A 13,408-nucleotide genomic window follows, 5' to 3' on the forward strand; every position below is an offset into this window, starting at 1 on the left:
TATCCTGACTTCAGATCGATCTTGCTGAAATATTTCGCCCCCTTTAGTTGGTCTAGGAGGTCATCAATCCGCGGGATCGGGTACCTATTACAGACAGTGATCTTGTTCAGCGCCCGATAGTCAATACAGAGTCTCCACATCCCATCCTTCTTCTGTACCAACACTATCGGGCTCCCACAGGGCGAAGAACTCGGACGGATGTGACCTTTCTACAGGAGCTCCTGAATCTGCCTCTTGATTTCATTGTTCTCCAGAATGGAGCGCCGATAAATTGGTCCATTGGGTAGCGGCGCACCTGGGGTCAGATCGATGGAGTGCTTGACTTGACAGTGCAGAGGAATCCCTGCCGGGGAGGTGAAGATGTCTTCGTACTCCTCCACAATCTTGTCCATCTGTAGCTGCCGTGCAGAGGGACCCCGTTTGGAGGCCGCGGCCACTGTCTTCTTCTTCCCTTGAGGGCGTATCATCAGGAAAACAAATTTCCTGGTTTTGGAAATGATCTTACTGCATTGTTTTGCAGTAATCAAAGAGATGGCGGCAGGTGGTGCTACCTCTGGTATCCTGAACAACTTATTTCCCAATGTAATAATAACAGCACGGGGCCTTGATTCATACACAGCATGTCGCTTCCACAAGTATGGTTGTCCTAGTAATACATCACAAACTTCAAGGGGAGCAATGTCACACAATACCTCATCCGTGAAGGGCTTGATGTTGTATGGAAGGCGACACTGCTGGCTCACGCGAAGATCTCGCCCTTGGTGAAGCCACCCAATGGTGTATGGTTGTGGATGTGCTGTGGTCGGTAAGCCCAACCGCTTCACGACCTCTGCCGAAATGAGGTTCTTTTGACTCCCGCTATCAACAATGAACTGTATCGGGGAGCCCTTTACCCACATCTGGGAGTGAAAGAGACGCTCCTCCTCCTCTGGATCTTCGGGTTCATTTTTCTGGATCTTTGCGGTAGCAACAGTGGCGCTGGGATCCACATCAATGATCTGCTTCCCTTTTTCATACCCCTTATCGGGTTCTGACTCAGAGTCGGAACATGCATCTGATTCTGAAACCTTTAGCTCAGCCACCAGTGACTGCTTGGCCCGACACTCACTTGTGTTGTGAGTGGAGCTCTTATGGAACTCGCACCATTTTCCAGTGTCCTTTCTCGGCTTCGCGGCGTTGCTCTTTGCTTGCAGCTTCGGCTGGTTGTCTTGGGCTGTCCCGCCTTGGCTTTGTCCTTTGTTCTGTGGTTTAGGGGCACCTTTCCCCTGCTTTGGATTCGCAGATCCAAAGTCTCACTTCTTTTGTTTAAACTTCTGCTCGACCTTGACGGCATACCGGTATGCTGCGCCGAGCGAGGGGATGTTTAGGAACTGTATTTCTTCCTGGATGTACTTGTGCAGGCAGCCACGGTATTTGAGTATCAAATGTTGCTCCGAATCCTTGATACCCAACTTTGTGCGAAGGGTATGGAAAAGATTGGTGAACTTCGGCACGTCTTGGTCCCTTCCCTGCCGCAGCGTGGTCCACTTTATGTATTCATCCTCATAGCTTCCGACAGGGTAGTACTGCTCCTTGATGGCATCCCGGAACGAATCCCAGGTGGGTGCGGCTGAAAATAGTGAGCCAGTACTTTCATCCTTCTGCTCGCAGTAGGTTTCCCACCAGTCCTTGACGTGGGGGGCTGCTTTGAGAAGAGCAAAAACAATCTTTTCCCGACTCGAAAATTCATGAACAGAAAAATAACCCTCTAGCAAATTTAACCATTTATATACGGCATCGGCGTCTATCTGACCCTCGAATATGGGGATTTCAAAATTAACTTGTACCTTAAAGGGTGTGGCGTTTCCAGAGGAGCTGCTGGAAGTCGATGCGCCGCTTCTGGGTAGACGCTGAAGGATCTGCACAAAGCTGTCCATCATCGTGTTCCGTTGTCGCTCGAGCGCTTCTTCGAGCAAGATTTTGATGGGATCTCCTGCCCCCTCGTCTTTCTTCTCGTCCGCCATGGGAGGCCGTCGGGATTTGCGAGGCTGGTCTTGCAAAGGTTCAACCAGTTCAAGCCCTAACTCCTTATATCCCGACCTTGTTGGGGACATGCAAAGAAAGACAAAGAAAAAGCAGACCGCTCTGATACCACTGATCCGGATTTAAACAGGAACGCAACAAATTACAGAGATAACCATATACACAAAGATGCAGCGGAAATAATACTTCATTTCATTAATGGAAAATACTGAAATATGCTTACAAACAGAAATGGAAATAAACTAGCTAGGGCGATGGTAGCTTATCTCTAAGAAGAGATGTGATGGCTACATGCCTCTAAACTGTGTTACAATGAGGCTCGAAGGCCTATTTATTGTTGAGAAACAATGGAAAAACCCTTAACATTCCAAAACCTAACCCTAGGAGATGAACCGCCAAACTGTGGGCCCCGTTTGGGGGTAAGTTGGTACATCAACTTCCCGGGGTCGTAACTTTGGCATATGATCTCCGTTTGACGCGTACAATAGCTCATTAGAAAGATCTATCCGAGCACTATCATTGTTGGAACAGGCAACACCAGTCCATTCCATGGACTCGTGTTGCCCCTGGATTCCCCAGAAAACGTCGTTTAGGGCCTCAAAACGGCTCCGGAAGTTCAGGACCCGAAAAACTGCTAAAAATAGTAAGTTGTGCTACAATTAAGGAAACTGAAAATGCTGAGAAAGGCAATGATGGGGGTCCAGGTGGACTTGGCAGGTGGCCACCAATATCCACCTAGATCAGGAAGGTTGGTCCCTCCAACTCAAGCTACATTCTCTCACTACAACATATATCGTGTCGACTCATCATGTATTGTCATCATGTGAACTATTTCCATGATACTCCAACTCAAACCGAACATATCTTCGTACATTACCGATTCCCATAAATTGAACTAGTCGGATGGTCAATCCAACCATCATCCAAATCCATGAGAATGCACTTGCTCATGCCATCATCGGTTGTTTCCCTCAGCATCCTATCACAACATCAACTCGATCAAGAATCCATCCCATCTCTACCAAAATATAAAGTAAGCCATGCTTAGGTCCATGAAGCAGTCTCCATCTCATCTCCAACATGTTGTCATCAATGTTAATGTCCATGTGTGGTGGTAACGTACCAACCAACAACATTTGTCTAAGCATCATCATCCATGTGTGAAAGGTCCTTCTCCTTAAATCGGTTAAGAACTCCTCTCATCAATCCAATGATCAATGTGCCATATCCAGATCCATGAAGTAACCTCCATATCATCTCCAATATGCCATCCATCAAATCTATTAGAGGGGAATGTCTACACCCGCCTCATCACCCATGTGCTACCTATGGTCATAAACCAATCAGCCACCATGTCTATCAAAGTGGTCAAGTCTCATCAACTCAATCCATGCCCAAGTGCTACAACCAAGGCATTCCCCGTCATTGCAGCTTCATCAACTCCAAAGTGTCTCATCTCTATCATATCCATTAATTCACTCCTCATGAAGACCCCCCAGTAAATGTGGCCAAAGGTATACATCTCCTATTGCATCATAGTCAGGTACACCTCTCACCTCAATTCCTTAATGATTCAGATACTCCAAGACCACTATAATATGAAGTATCCATCAATTGCAACTCCCTCAAGTCATCATGACCTCCCATGAATCATATCCATCCAAAATCTCGGCAAGCATACTTGACTCGGTCTCAAATACCACTGCAAGATGCCTCTACACTCCATGTGGTATGAATACTTCCATAGGTTGCTCACAAAACAAACCATGGTCTTGGTGTACAAATGTGCACAACATCTCCATCGGCTCATCTACAAAGTATCTCTGTGTCGCATCAGCAAGTCCATCCACACAACATTCCTACCTTGGCACTCCTCATTGGATGCGCATAAGTGACATCTCTATAAGTGCTCCTGTGTAGTGTCCCTGCATGAAGTCTTCCATGCTCCATCTATTCAACTCGATGCCCATGTCTCTAGTTGTCCATGTTTTCCATCTTAGTAGACTCATCAAAACTCTAGCCATCACATCCTTGTCCTCAATCAAGTTTAGTGCCCTTGGTCACTCAAACCTCATATAGTCATATCACATCATAGGTTCCTTCCATCATCATTGCCTCCACCTCTAAAGGTCCACCAAGACTGTCTCTTGGTCTCAACCATGAAGAAGTCCACCCAAGTATCATGTCATCATAACTTCGGTGTGCCCTCTCTCCAATCTATCCATGAGTCATGTCCAGAACATAGATAATTCTCCATATGGATAAGCATGACTCACCCATCGCAATGATCATCATGTTCCTCCCTTGTCACGGGCATTTGCACCTTCTGCCATAAGGTCACAAATTGCCCCAACAAGTTCTGCAATAGTCAATGTTCCTTGCCTCTCCAATACACAAGGTCTCATCATAGTCATCCATGGTAAGGTTTTCCATCGCATTGGAAAATTTCCTTTGCCCATCCTCCAAAAGCTCTAATGAAGCACATGTAATAGCAATACTTACTTCATCATGAGGCTCCTCCATGTGAGTGCCTTCATCCATCAATGTCTGCAATATGTATGATCTTGGTTCAACTTGGGCAATCAATGGTGCCTCAAGTTCTTCCTCCATCATTGTCACACCTCTGACATCTTCTTCCTCGTATATCATGGCTTCTTCTTCTTTATTGCAATCTGCAGCTACAGCCTGCTCCATTGCCCAACCAAGTCGAAGAAGCTCTCCTTCAACATTTTCTTCTAAGACTTCAAGTTCATCTTGAATCTATGGGTTCTCTTCTTTAATATGCCTCAACCTGTATAAGGTCAACAAGAGCCTCCCATGTCATTCAGCTTGGCCCAAGCTTCAATACTTTTCCCCTATTCAACTATGTTACACTTAGTCCAAATCCCAAGTGTCCAAGCTTCAATACCAACTAAAACCACTGTCATCATATCTCTGCTTCAATTCTTCAATCAACTCGACTTGCCCTGAATCAAGCTCTGATACCATATGTCACGCCCCTATCTATGTGGTAGTCTTCCAACCACACATAAGCGGGCGCAGCACCACTACACTTTTTATTTTCACCAATACTTAAGTGTACAGACTACACCTATCATAAAACTTAATTAATTTTCCCAATAAGTGTTTATAATAAGGTAGCGGAATAAATTATCAATAATTATCTTCTTCAATTGTGATTCATCAGTGTGTAGCAGAAATAACAATACTACCACAAGTACACACATATATACTTGGGAGGGGCAACTCCCGTAAAATCTGTCCAATAATATACAATTATTATACAAGTATATAATATTTTACAACTAAGTCATGCAGCCAATCGTTTGGCCTGCACACTTAGAAAAATTACCAAATTTGTGCCCCAACCGTGTAGCAACATCTATCATTGTCTGCACTGCTAGAAACCTCTACCCGAACTCTGCATGTTTCGTTCAACCGTCAGGTAGTGTGGACATGCTACCTGCTAAAATCTGCACATGACCTACACTACCGCAACACTGTCGTTTCACCTTAACCGAAACTTCATTCAGACTATTCGCCAAACCACCCTGACTGCTCCCATTCAAAAGTTTTCCCGTCGGTGTGGACATATGGCCTGCACACCGTGCGACCTGTCCACTCGACTTAACCTACCCACCAAACACCCTGCACCAAAACCTTGACCCGACCTACCTGCAACCCAACCTTCATCGTGTTTGCTCCGCGACCTTCTCCTTATGCCTCCCTTACTCGTATTGTATCATTGCGATATTTCAGAGCAAGTTTGATGGTGCCTCCAAGTGATTCGGACTCACTTTAATATATAGTCATCGTTCGCCATGGTGGTACTCCAAACGACACGATCTTTCGCCCATTCAAAGGTCAGCTCCATGTCTAAGTATGGATCGGTCTGCCCACCAATACATGTATTGGCCCAACCTCAATAATGTCCATGTTGCTACCTATAAGCTACCATCTCGGGTTGGCCTCACCCGCTCAACCAACTTGCAACTCGATCACGCACATGGTCTCCAACTTTCATACTTTGATCACCCTCATGTCTAATATCTCTGATACTCTGATATCTTCATATCACCCATCTCCAATATTCCCAAACCTCTGAGTCACCTTTAACCATGATTGTCAATTTTTTACTCTCTCGGGGACTCGCCAAATCGAGGCCCTAACATTGGGTGACTTGAGAACTACCTAATTATCATTCGGATGATGTTAATTCATTTCAAGTTTGAGGAGGAGGTTTCCAGGGCAATCCTCTAGACAGTTTGACGAAGGAATTTTGTATGTTGCCGTATCCAGGATATCCATTTCAAAATACTTATTGTCAACAAATTTGGGGGGAAGCAGGGATTGTTTCCATATCTAGTTGGACTTTTGGAATGGTTTAATTTCCAATGTTCATGGATTGTAATTTGTTGTCGTGTCTAGGTCTCAAGTTTTAGTTGATGTGGTGTCGTTTCCCTTTGACTCCTCCACTACCAATGTTTTTTCCCTCAACTATATTTTCGGAAGGTTTCTCTAGTGGTAAGACAATCTGATCTAATTTTGATGATGGGGAGACATCCCAGAATTTTTCTTATTGCATGCACATCATAAATTCCATGTTGGGTATCGAGTGCCTCACTGGTACGCTGCAAGCTCGAGAATATCATGGGACGATGAGGATTCATATATGTTTTACTGGCTTTTTCATGGTAGTTAATATTATTGTTCATCTTACACTCATGTCTTTATTATATGCACTTCTACTACTAGCTCAAATTGTGTTGCCTCGTTTCATGTATTACCTCTCCCTGCCAACAATGCAAATTTTGAAGGTAAATTCCTCCACCCTCTCATTCGGTCTTGTAATGTGGATTTCAGCTTGGTTGCTTGTTTTTCAGTCGTATATTTCAAATCCCAGTTAGCATGAAACATCAAGGAAGGGCTATAGGTCTAGCACCAATACATGTCTTCCCTACAAATTATGGGCAATGAGACTATGGTTTTTGTTTCCATTTTATTGTGGTTTTGTCCTTCCATGGCTGAGGAAAATACTAAAATATTGGAAGGACATGCGGGTTCAAGCTCTTCAAACATTGAGCAATTGTGTCATTGCGTTGCTTTTCCTACTTATTAGCTTTAGTAATCTCTACATGCATCATACTAGAGAACTCTGGTTCATTTTTTTATCTCTTTGCCTCTCTCTCTCTCTCTCCAAGGACATTAAATTTATTTCCCATTGTTAGCCAACATAGGTCAACAAAACATATTTACCATGCCAAGGAAACCTGGCAGAGTTTGACAAGGGGTTGTCTCATACCAGGAGCTTGAATGCACTACATAATACAGGCATCCTCTTCTGGCTTCAAGGGTCTCAAACCTCCATGTGTTCAAGATGAGCTCATTAGCATGGAGGAGGAGGCATCCTCTCACATGTCCTCTTTTTATTTCATGGAAGTCCTTATCAAATGGGTTGATTGAGCTCTAGATACTAGAAACAAGCCCGAAAGATACAACCAATATATGGAGGCTATTAATATATAATGGCAAATAAAATTTCTCATGGGCAACACCATTCTTGATCACCATGAATCACATTTGGACGTCCTAAACTCTCTTTTGCATATCCATAATCATCTACTCAAGTTGGATAGAAGAGTGGAGTAGCTTGAGCAACACCTTGGCCTCCCCTTGTAGCCAAACATATCTTAACTGTTAGATTCAGAACCTACAGCTTGATAGTTATGTTTTTTAGGTTTAAATGTATAGTTTTGTCTCATTTGTATTGTATTTGGCAAGCTTGGCCCGCATAATAGCAATAGTTGTTTTAATTATGTTGTTCTCAAGTTTCAACTGCCTCTCTCTTTCCTAAAGAGTGTCTAATTTTGGATTTGGTCCGGTCTCCTTAGCAAGAAACATGTTTGAATTTAATAATAATTTTGATAAACTAAATATTAATACTACAAAATATAATATTTTATTTGAATTAAAAAATAAATTTTAAAATTAAAATATAATAGTAATAAACAACACAATATCAATATAAACATATAATAATGTAATTATAAAAAATTATATGAATTTATCAAGACATTGGTACCGAAAGTCAATAAATTAAATATAAAAATATAATAATGTACTTATAAAATAGTATTTTTAAGAATGATAATTCATAATAGTGGCAAATGTTATAAATAATGAAGTACTTGTGGTTTAGCTTACATATAGATTAATTAAATTAAAAAATAATATATATATATATATATATATATATGAATATTTCATCAAAAAATAAAACAACTAATAAATATTGTATTGTTAAATGTCATCACCAAAAATTAAGAAATATAATTAACTAACGTTGTTTACATTAACATATATACACTTTAATATATATATATATATATATATATATATATATATATATATATACCGCAAACTTGATATTAGACATCTTTGATTGCGTATTAGTTTGTCTTTGACCAAAAAACTTTGTAGTTTATCCATAGTTTAACATTGGGAGCTCAATTTTTGTTATTTTTATTGTTATTTTAATTTATTTATTTACAAGGTGATTGGTTGAAGTTTTATTATGTGCTCTTTAGTAAGGAGTTGTCTTTCGTGTGACTTTAGACTTTCCGATGTCGAAATCTAGCGAAAAAAAATTGATGTGAAATCTTGATTTGTGTTATTTAAACTTGTTTTTTGTGATATCCCCACACCATCTAAATATTTAAATTAATGCAAAGCAAACAAACTATTTATTTTCTTAGTTATAAAAACTATTTTTGGAATTTAATTCTTTTTTAAAAATGGAACAACAATTATCAATGAATATTATTTTACTTGTTAATTAGTCAGAGAGACAGTTACCTATCCTTAACTGATTTCTTAAGGATTTATTCAAGAAGATCAAGAGGATAGGGGTATCTGAGATCAATGAGTATGATAAGAAAAAAGGAAATTTTGTGTTGAAATGTCACGCAGCTTTATATGGCTATGTCTAGTTTGGACCAAATAGCAGTGGCACTATGAATTCTCATAGAAAAAGAGAAAGTTCATGTATTTAGGAACAGCTCGGGGGGAGACTAACTGATATATTAGTCTCAAGGTTGGGAGGAAAAGAAACAAGAAGCAAGGTCTGGTTGTAGACTGAAATAGGGATAATTTGGTAAAACAATGATCCAGATAAGTGAAAATTCCTCATACTTAATAGTTAGATTTTATCTTGTATGTTGATATAATCTAAGCATATTAATCATTACCTAAAAATAGGAATGGACTAGTTTAGTTAATTTATGGTAATTGCATATGTTGTATGTGTATAGATATTTCATGCAAAGGAAAGAATATTTAGTACTCAATAAAAGATCATAGCCAACATTCAGTAAACCACAATTAGAAACTGGCGGAGAATTATAAGAAAATTATCATGGTTATGAATCTAAATACTTATGCACTAACCAGAATACAACTCTTATCAGACAGAGATTATCAAAGAAATTATTATGCACTAATCCAGAATACAAATTTTTACTGACAAAGAGTGTCAAAGAGAAAGAGATTAATCATTTAATACCACTTAAATATCTATGCACTAACTAGAATACCAAACCTCTTTGAAAAGAGGCAAATTCCGAGTATGCTGGTATGAACAGAACCTTGATTTACAAAGAGTACTCAGGTACCAATTTAAACTCAGAACACAGGAACAAGGTAAACAGTGAAAAGAAAATAAAGTAAGGGAAACATTTACATTAGAATCCCAGGTAGGAAAGGATTCGAATACTGGTCTAACTATATAAACCAAATAAGCACTATGAGAACTATAACAAAAACCCTTCAATCATTTCAAGTATTGAGAGGAATTACGGTAGTAAACCCGAGGATCTATTCTCTAAATTTACAAACCTCCACCGCTGGAAGAGAACAGGGAATGCAACTACTATAAGCTAATCAAATGCATAGGGAAAACACAACATCATTCGACCCTTAGAATACAAACTTTAATACTGATGAAACCCTCGCAGAGGTACTGTGGGTAGCAACAACGCCTCCAAATTAAAATAAGGATGGACAAATAAACATTTGAAGAACTGTAATTTTATTCATAATAGCAATGTGATTGTCCAAAACCGTCTTCAAGACAAAAGTTTAACCAATACAAGCTAGGGTTTGAATTCACCCAACCCTCAGCGGCATATATAAACACTGAATCACCTACCTACAGGCCGGCATTAACCGAATAAATTTTTTGTTAAAGATACCATAGGGCCGCATAGAAACCCTTAACATTCACCAAATGTTTACAACTTTCCAAATGTTTAAGAAAAAACTATTAATAATACAGACACAGTAAATAATTCGTACTTCGAGCTCCCTACAGAGCCGAAGCCCTAACCAAATAAACCGAACAGAGAACCATAAGCAATGCAAATACCCGGAAACGAATGGGTCTGCCTTTATCACGTTCGAGGAGTCAAGCAAGGGTTCCATCCAGCTCCTCACCCAACGTGTTGCCTCTGCAAGAACCCTCCACCCCAGCTAGGAGGAGAAACAAAGGTTAAAACCATAACAACAGTAAAATAACATTGAGGAAAAAACCATAATGGGTGACATTTCCGAAAGATAGTACCTGGTTTAACTCGGCTAAAGGATCTTGTCGTTGTCGAAATCTGTGCCATGCACACCATGAAACCCCAACACTTAACAAGTTAAGCTATATGTTTAGACAACTTACAGCGGCCACTTTAAAGAATGCGGAGCAACAATTCCAACAACCAGCTAGTAACGAAAATACCTGAGCCAGAGGAAAAACTTCCTCTGAATGTGCCGGAGGCCACTACCAAAAGAGGACAAATGAAATGGGTAAGCACACCAAACCGGAGGCATAGAACCCCAAGGTTCTCCTCCTCCATCTGATCCATCTAAAAACCAGAGATCGTTGATCTAGAGTGGATCCCGAAGCCATCGTCGGAGTGGTACTACATTAAAGTCTCCAACATGGTGCCACCTCCACCTAGGTCAAGCAACAACCAACCAGTTAATGCGAAGTGGGAGGTCGAATGGTGAAAAATAAATGCAACTCAGAAATTTGGACAACCATCAAAGGCTGACTAAATACATAGTGTGTGGTTTAATAATCTGAAACGTGAAATTACAAGTGGTATATGTAATATAAACTGACATGCAAGAATGTCAAGTGGCCCTTGACTCGGAAATGAACCCTCCAATGTATGACATTAACACCTAAGTCCTGGATATGGATATTATCATCCGCATAATTGTATATGAATCTAATAAAAGGACAATGATATATTAAATTCAATGATAAATTAAAATAGTTTGTAACGATTAATTTCTATGGTAATTTTCATAGGGGTTATAATTAGATTCTATGAGTAACATGGGAAGGTAAGTAAAAAAAAATCAATATGTATAAAATTAACTTGTGGATGTGTGACATATGGTATCAGAGTGCTTAGGTTGCCAAAATGAGACCTCTGGAATAAAGAAATAACAACCTCGGTGATGTGCACGTAGGAAGCAAGGAGCAGTTAGCATGAGGAGAACTGGGAATCCACCACACCGGTCAGTAATGGGAACAGGACCAACATCATTTCAAGAAGGCAATCCTGAAGTATGGGTGCAGTTGGGGGATGAGCCACGAAACACCAACACAACTATCCTGGAAACTGTACAAGAACTGAAGGACGAGATGGCCCAGCTACGGGCAGATAATGAAAGACTAATGCAGGAGCAGGAAAAGATTATGAAGAGTCTATCTGATAGACAGAATCATCGGCCACTAGTCCCTAGCCCTGAACACGGGAATATGACGGGGGAACAAGAGTATCGAACCGAGAATGTGGAAACAGGAAATCATGAAGAAGAATCAGATAATGTGTCAAATCACAAGACACATAAAAGGCAGAAAATGGAACTTCAAGGGGAGTTTCGAAAAATAAAGCCTCCTCTCTTTGATGGTGAATAGGAAGAGGCGGCGAAAGCATGGCTCATCAATATGAACAAGTATTTCCAGTTGTACGAGTATGACAATAATCTTAAGCCTTGTCTAACCATTTTCCAGCTACAAGGGAAAGACACACTATGGTGGGAGGAAGTAAAAACAGTTCGCAGAGTCAATGAACAAAGCATAACCTAGGAAAATTTTCAAAGATATTTTAAAGAAAAATATCTAACGGAAAGATTTTATGACGAAAAAGAAAAAGAGTTTCATGATCTCTGACTAGGCCAAATGTCCATGGATGAGTTCATAACAAATTTTACGTCATTAATTCGGTATGTCCCTTACATACGTGAAGAAAAAGAAAAGGTGCAATGGTTTATCAGTAGTTTCCATTGTTCATGAAAGAACAACTGGAGTTTGATAACCCAAAAACCATGGACAAAGTTATTCGTAAGGCACAAATCAGCTACCAGCAAAACAAACCAAAGGGAGATATGAGCAAGAGGTGGGCAAACAAAAAGGGAAGTAAATTTGTTCCCAGCGACAAGGGGAATAAGGGTACGGGCAACAAAGTATTTTATAAAGGTCAAGCTAACAGGAAAATGAATGGGAATCTGCCTAGATTTAAGGTACCAAGCGAAACTAGAATGAATGAGCAAGTTGGAAGAACTGAAGAAGAATTAACTAAAAGACCACCTGTACAATGTTGGAGATGTGAATGCCCACATTATGTCAAAAAATGTCCATACCACAAAGAATCCGATCAGATTTCACAGATACAAGAAGCATATATTGTGGGAGAAGTGGCAAGAAGCATTCCTAAAATTAATGCTGCCATTAAAGACCATCAGGCAGAATTTCAGCCAACCATGGTTGAATTTCAAGGTAAAGTTTTTGAAAGAACTATATCTATTTTAACTGATCCCGTGGCTACCTTAAGTTATATTAGCCCCAAGATAGTGGAACAATATAAATTGCAACCTGTTAAGTTTACAAATCCTTAGTTAGTACAACTAGACACAGGAGTAAAAAGAAGAGTTTTGGCCAAAGTCAGTAATTGCCCTCTAATATTAGCTAATCAGTTTATCATGGCAGATCTGAATGTATTACCCCTGGGTTCATATGACATCCTTATAGGTATAGACTGGTTGGAAAAACATTGGTCCCTTATTAACTATAATACCAAAACCATTAATTACCAGGATGAGAAAGGAGAAATGTAGGAAATTCAAGGTATTCAAAAACCTCTGCAAATAAGACCTGTAATGACCTCCCAATTAGCAAAATGCATTAGAAAAGGCTGCCAAGTTTATGCAATACAAGTAGGGTACACTGACTCTAAAGATAAATCTATTTCATTAGAAAACATACCAGTGGTACAAAATTTTCCGGATGTATTCCCTGAGGAAATCCCAGGCCTACCCCCAAAAAGAG

Source organism: Pinus tabuliformis, chromosome 1_1 (genome assembly GCF_031772625.1).
Source record: "Pinus tabuliformis cultivar Carrire ecotype Pingquan chromosome 1_1, CPIR1, whole genome shotgun sequence".
In the NCBI taxonomy this organism is placed as follows: domain Eukaryota; kingdom Viridiplantae; phylum Streptophyta; class Pinopsida; order Pinales; family Pinaceae; genus Pinus; species Pinus tabuliformis.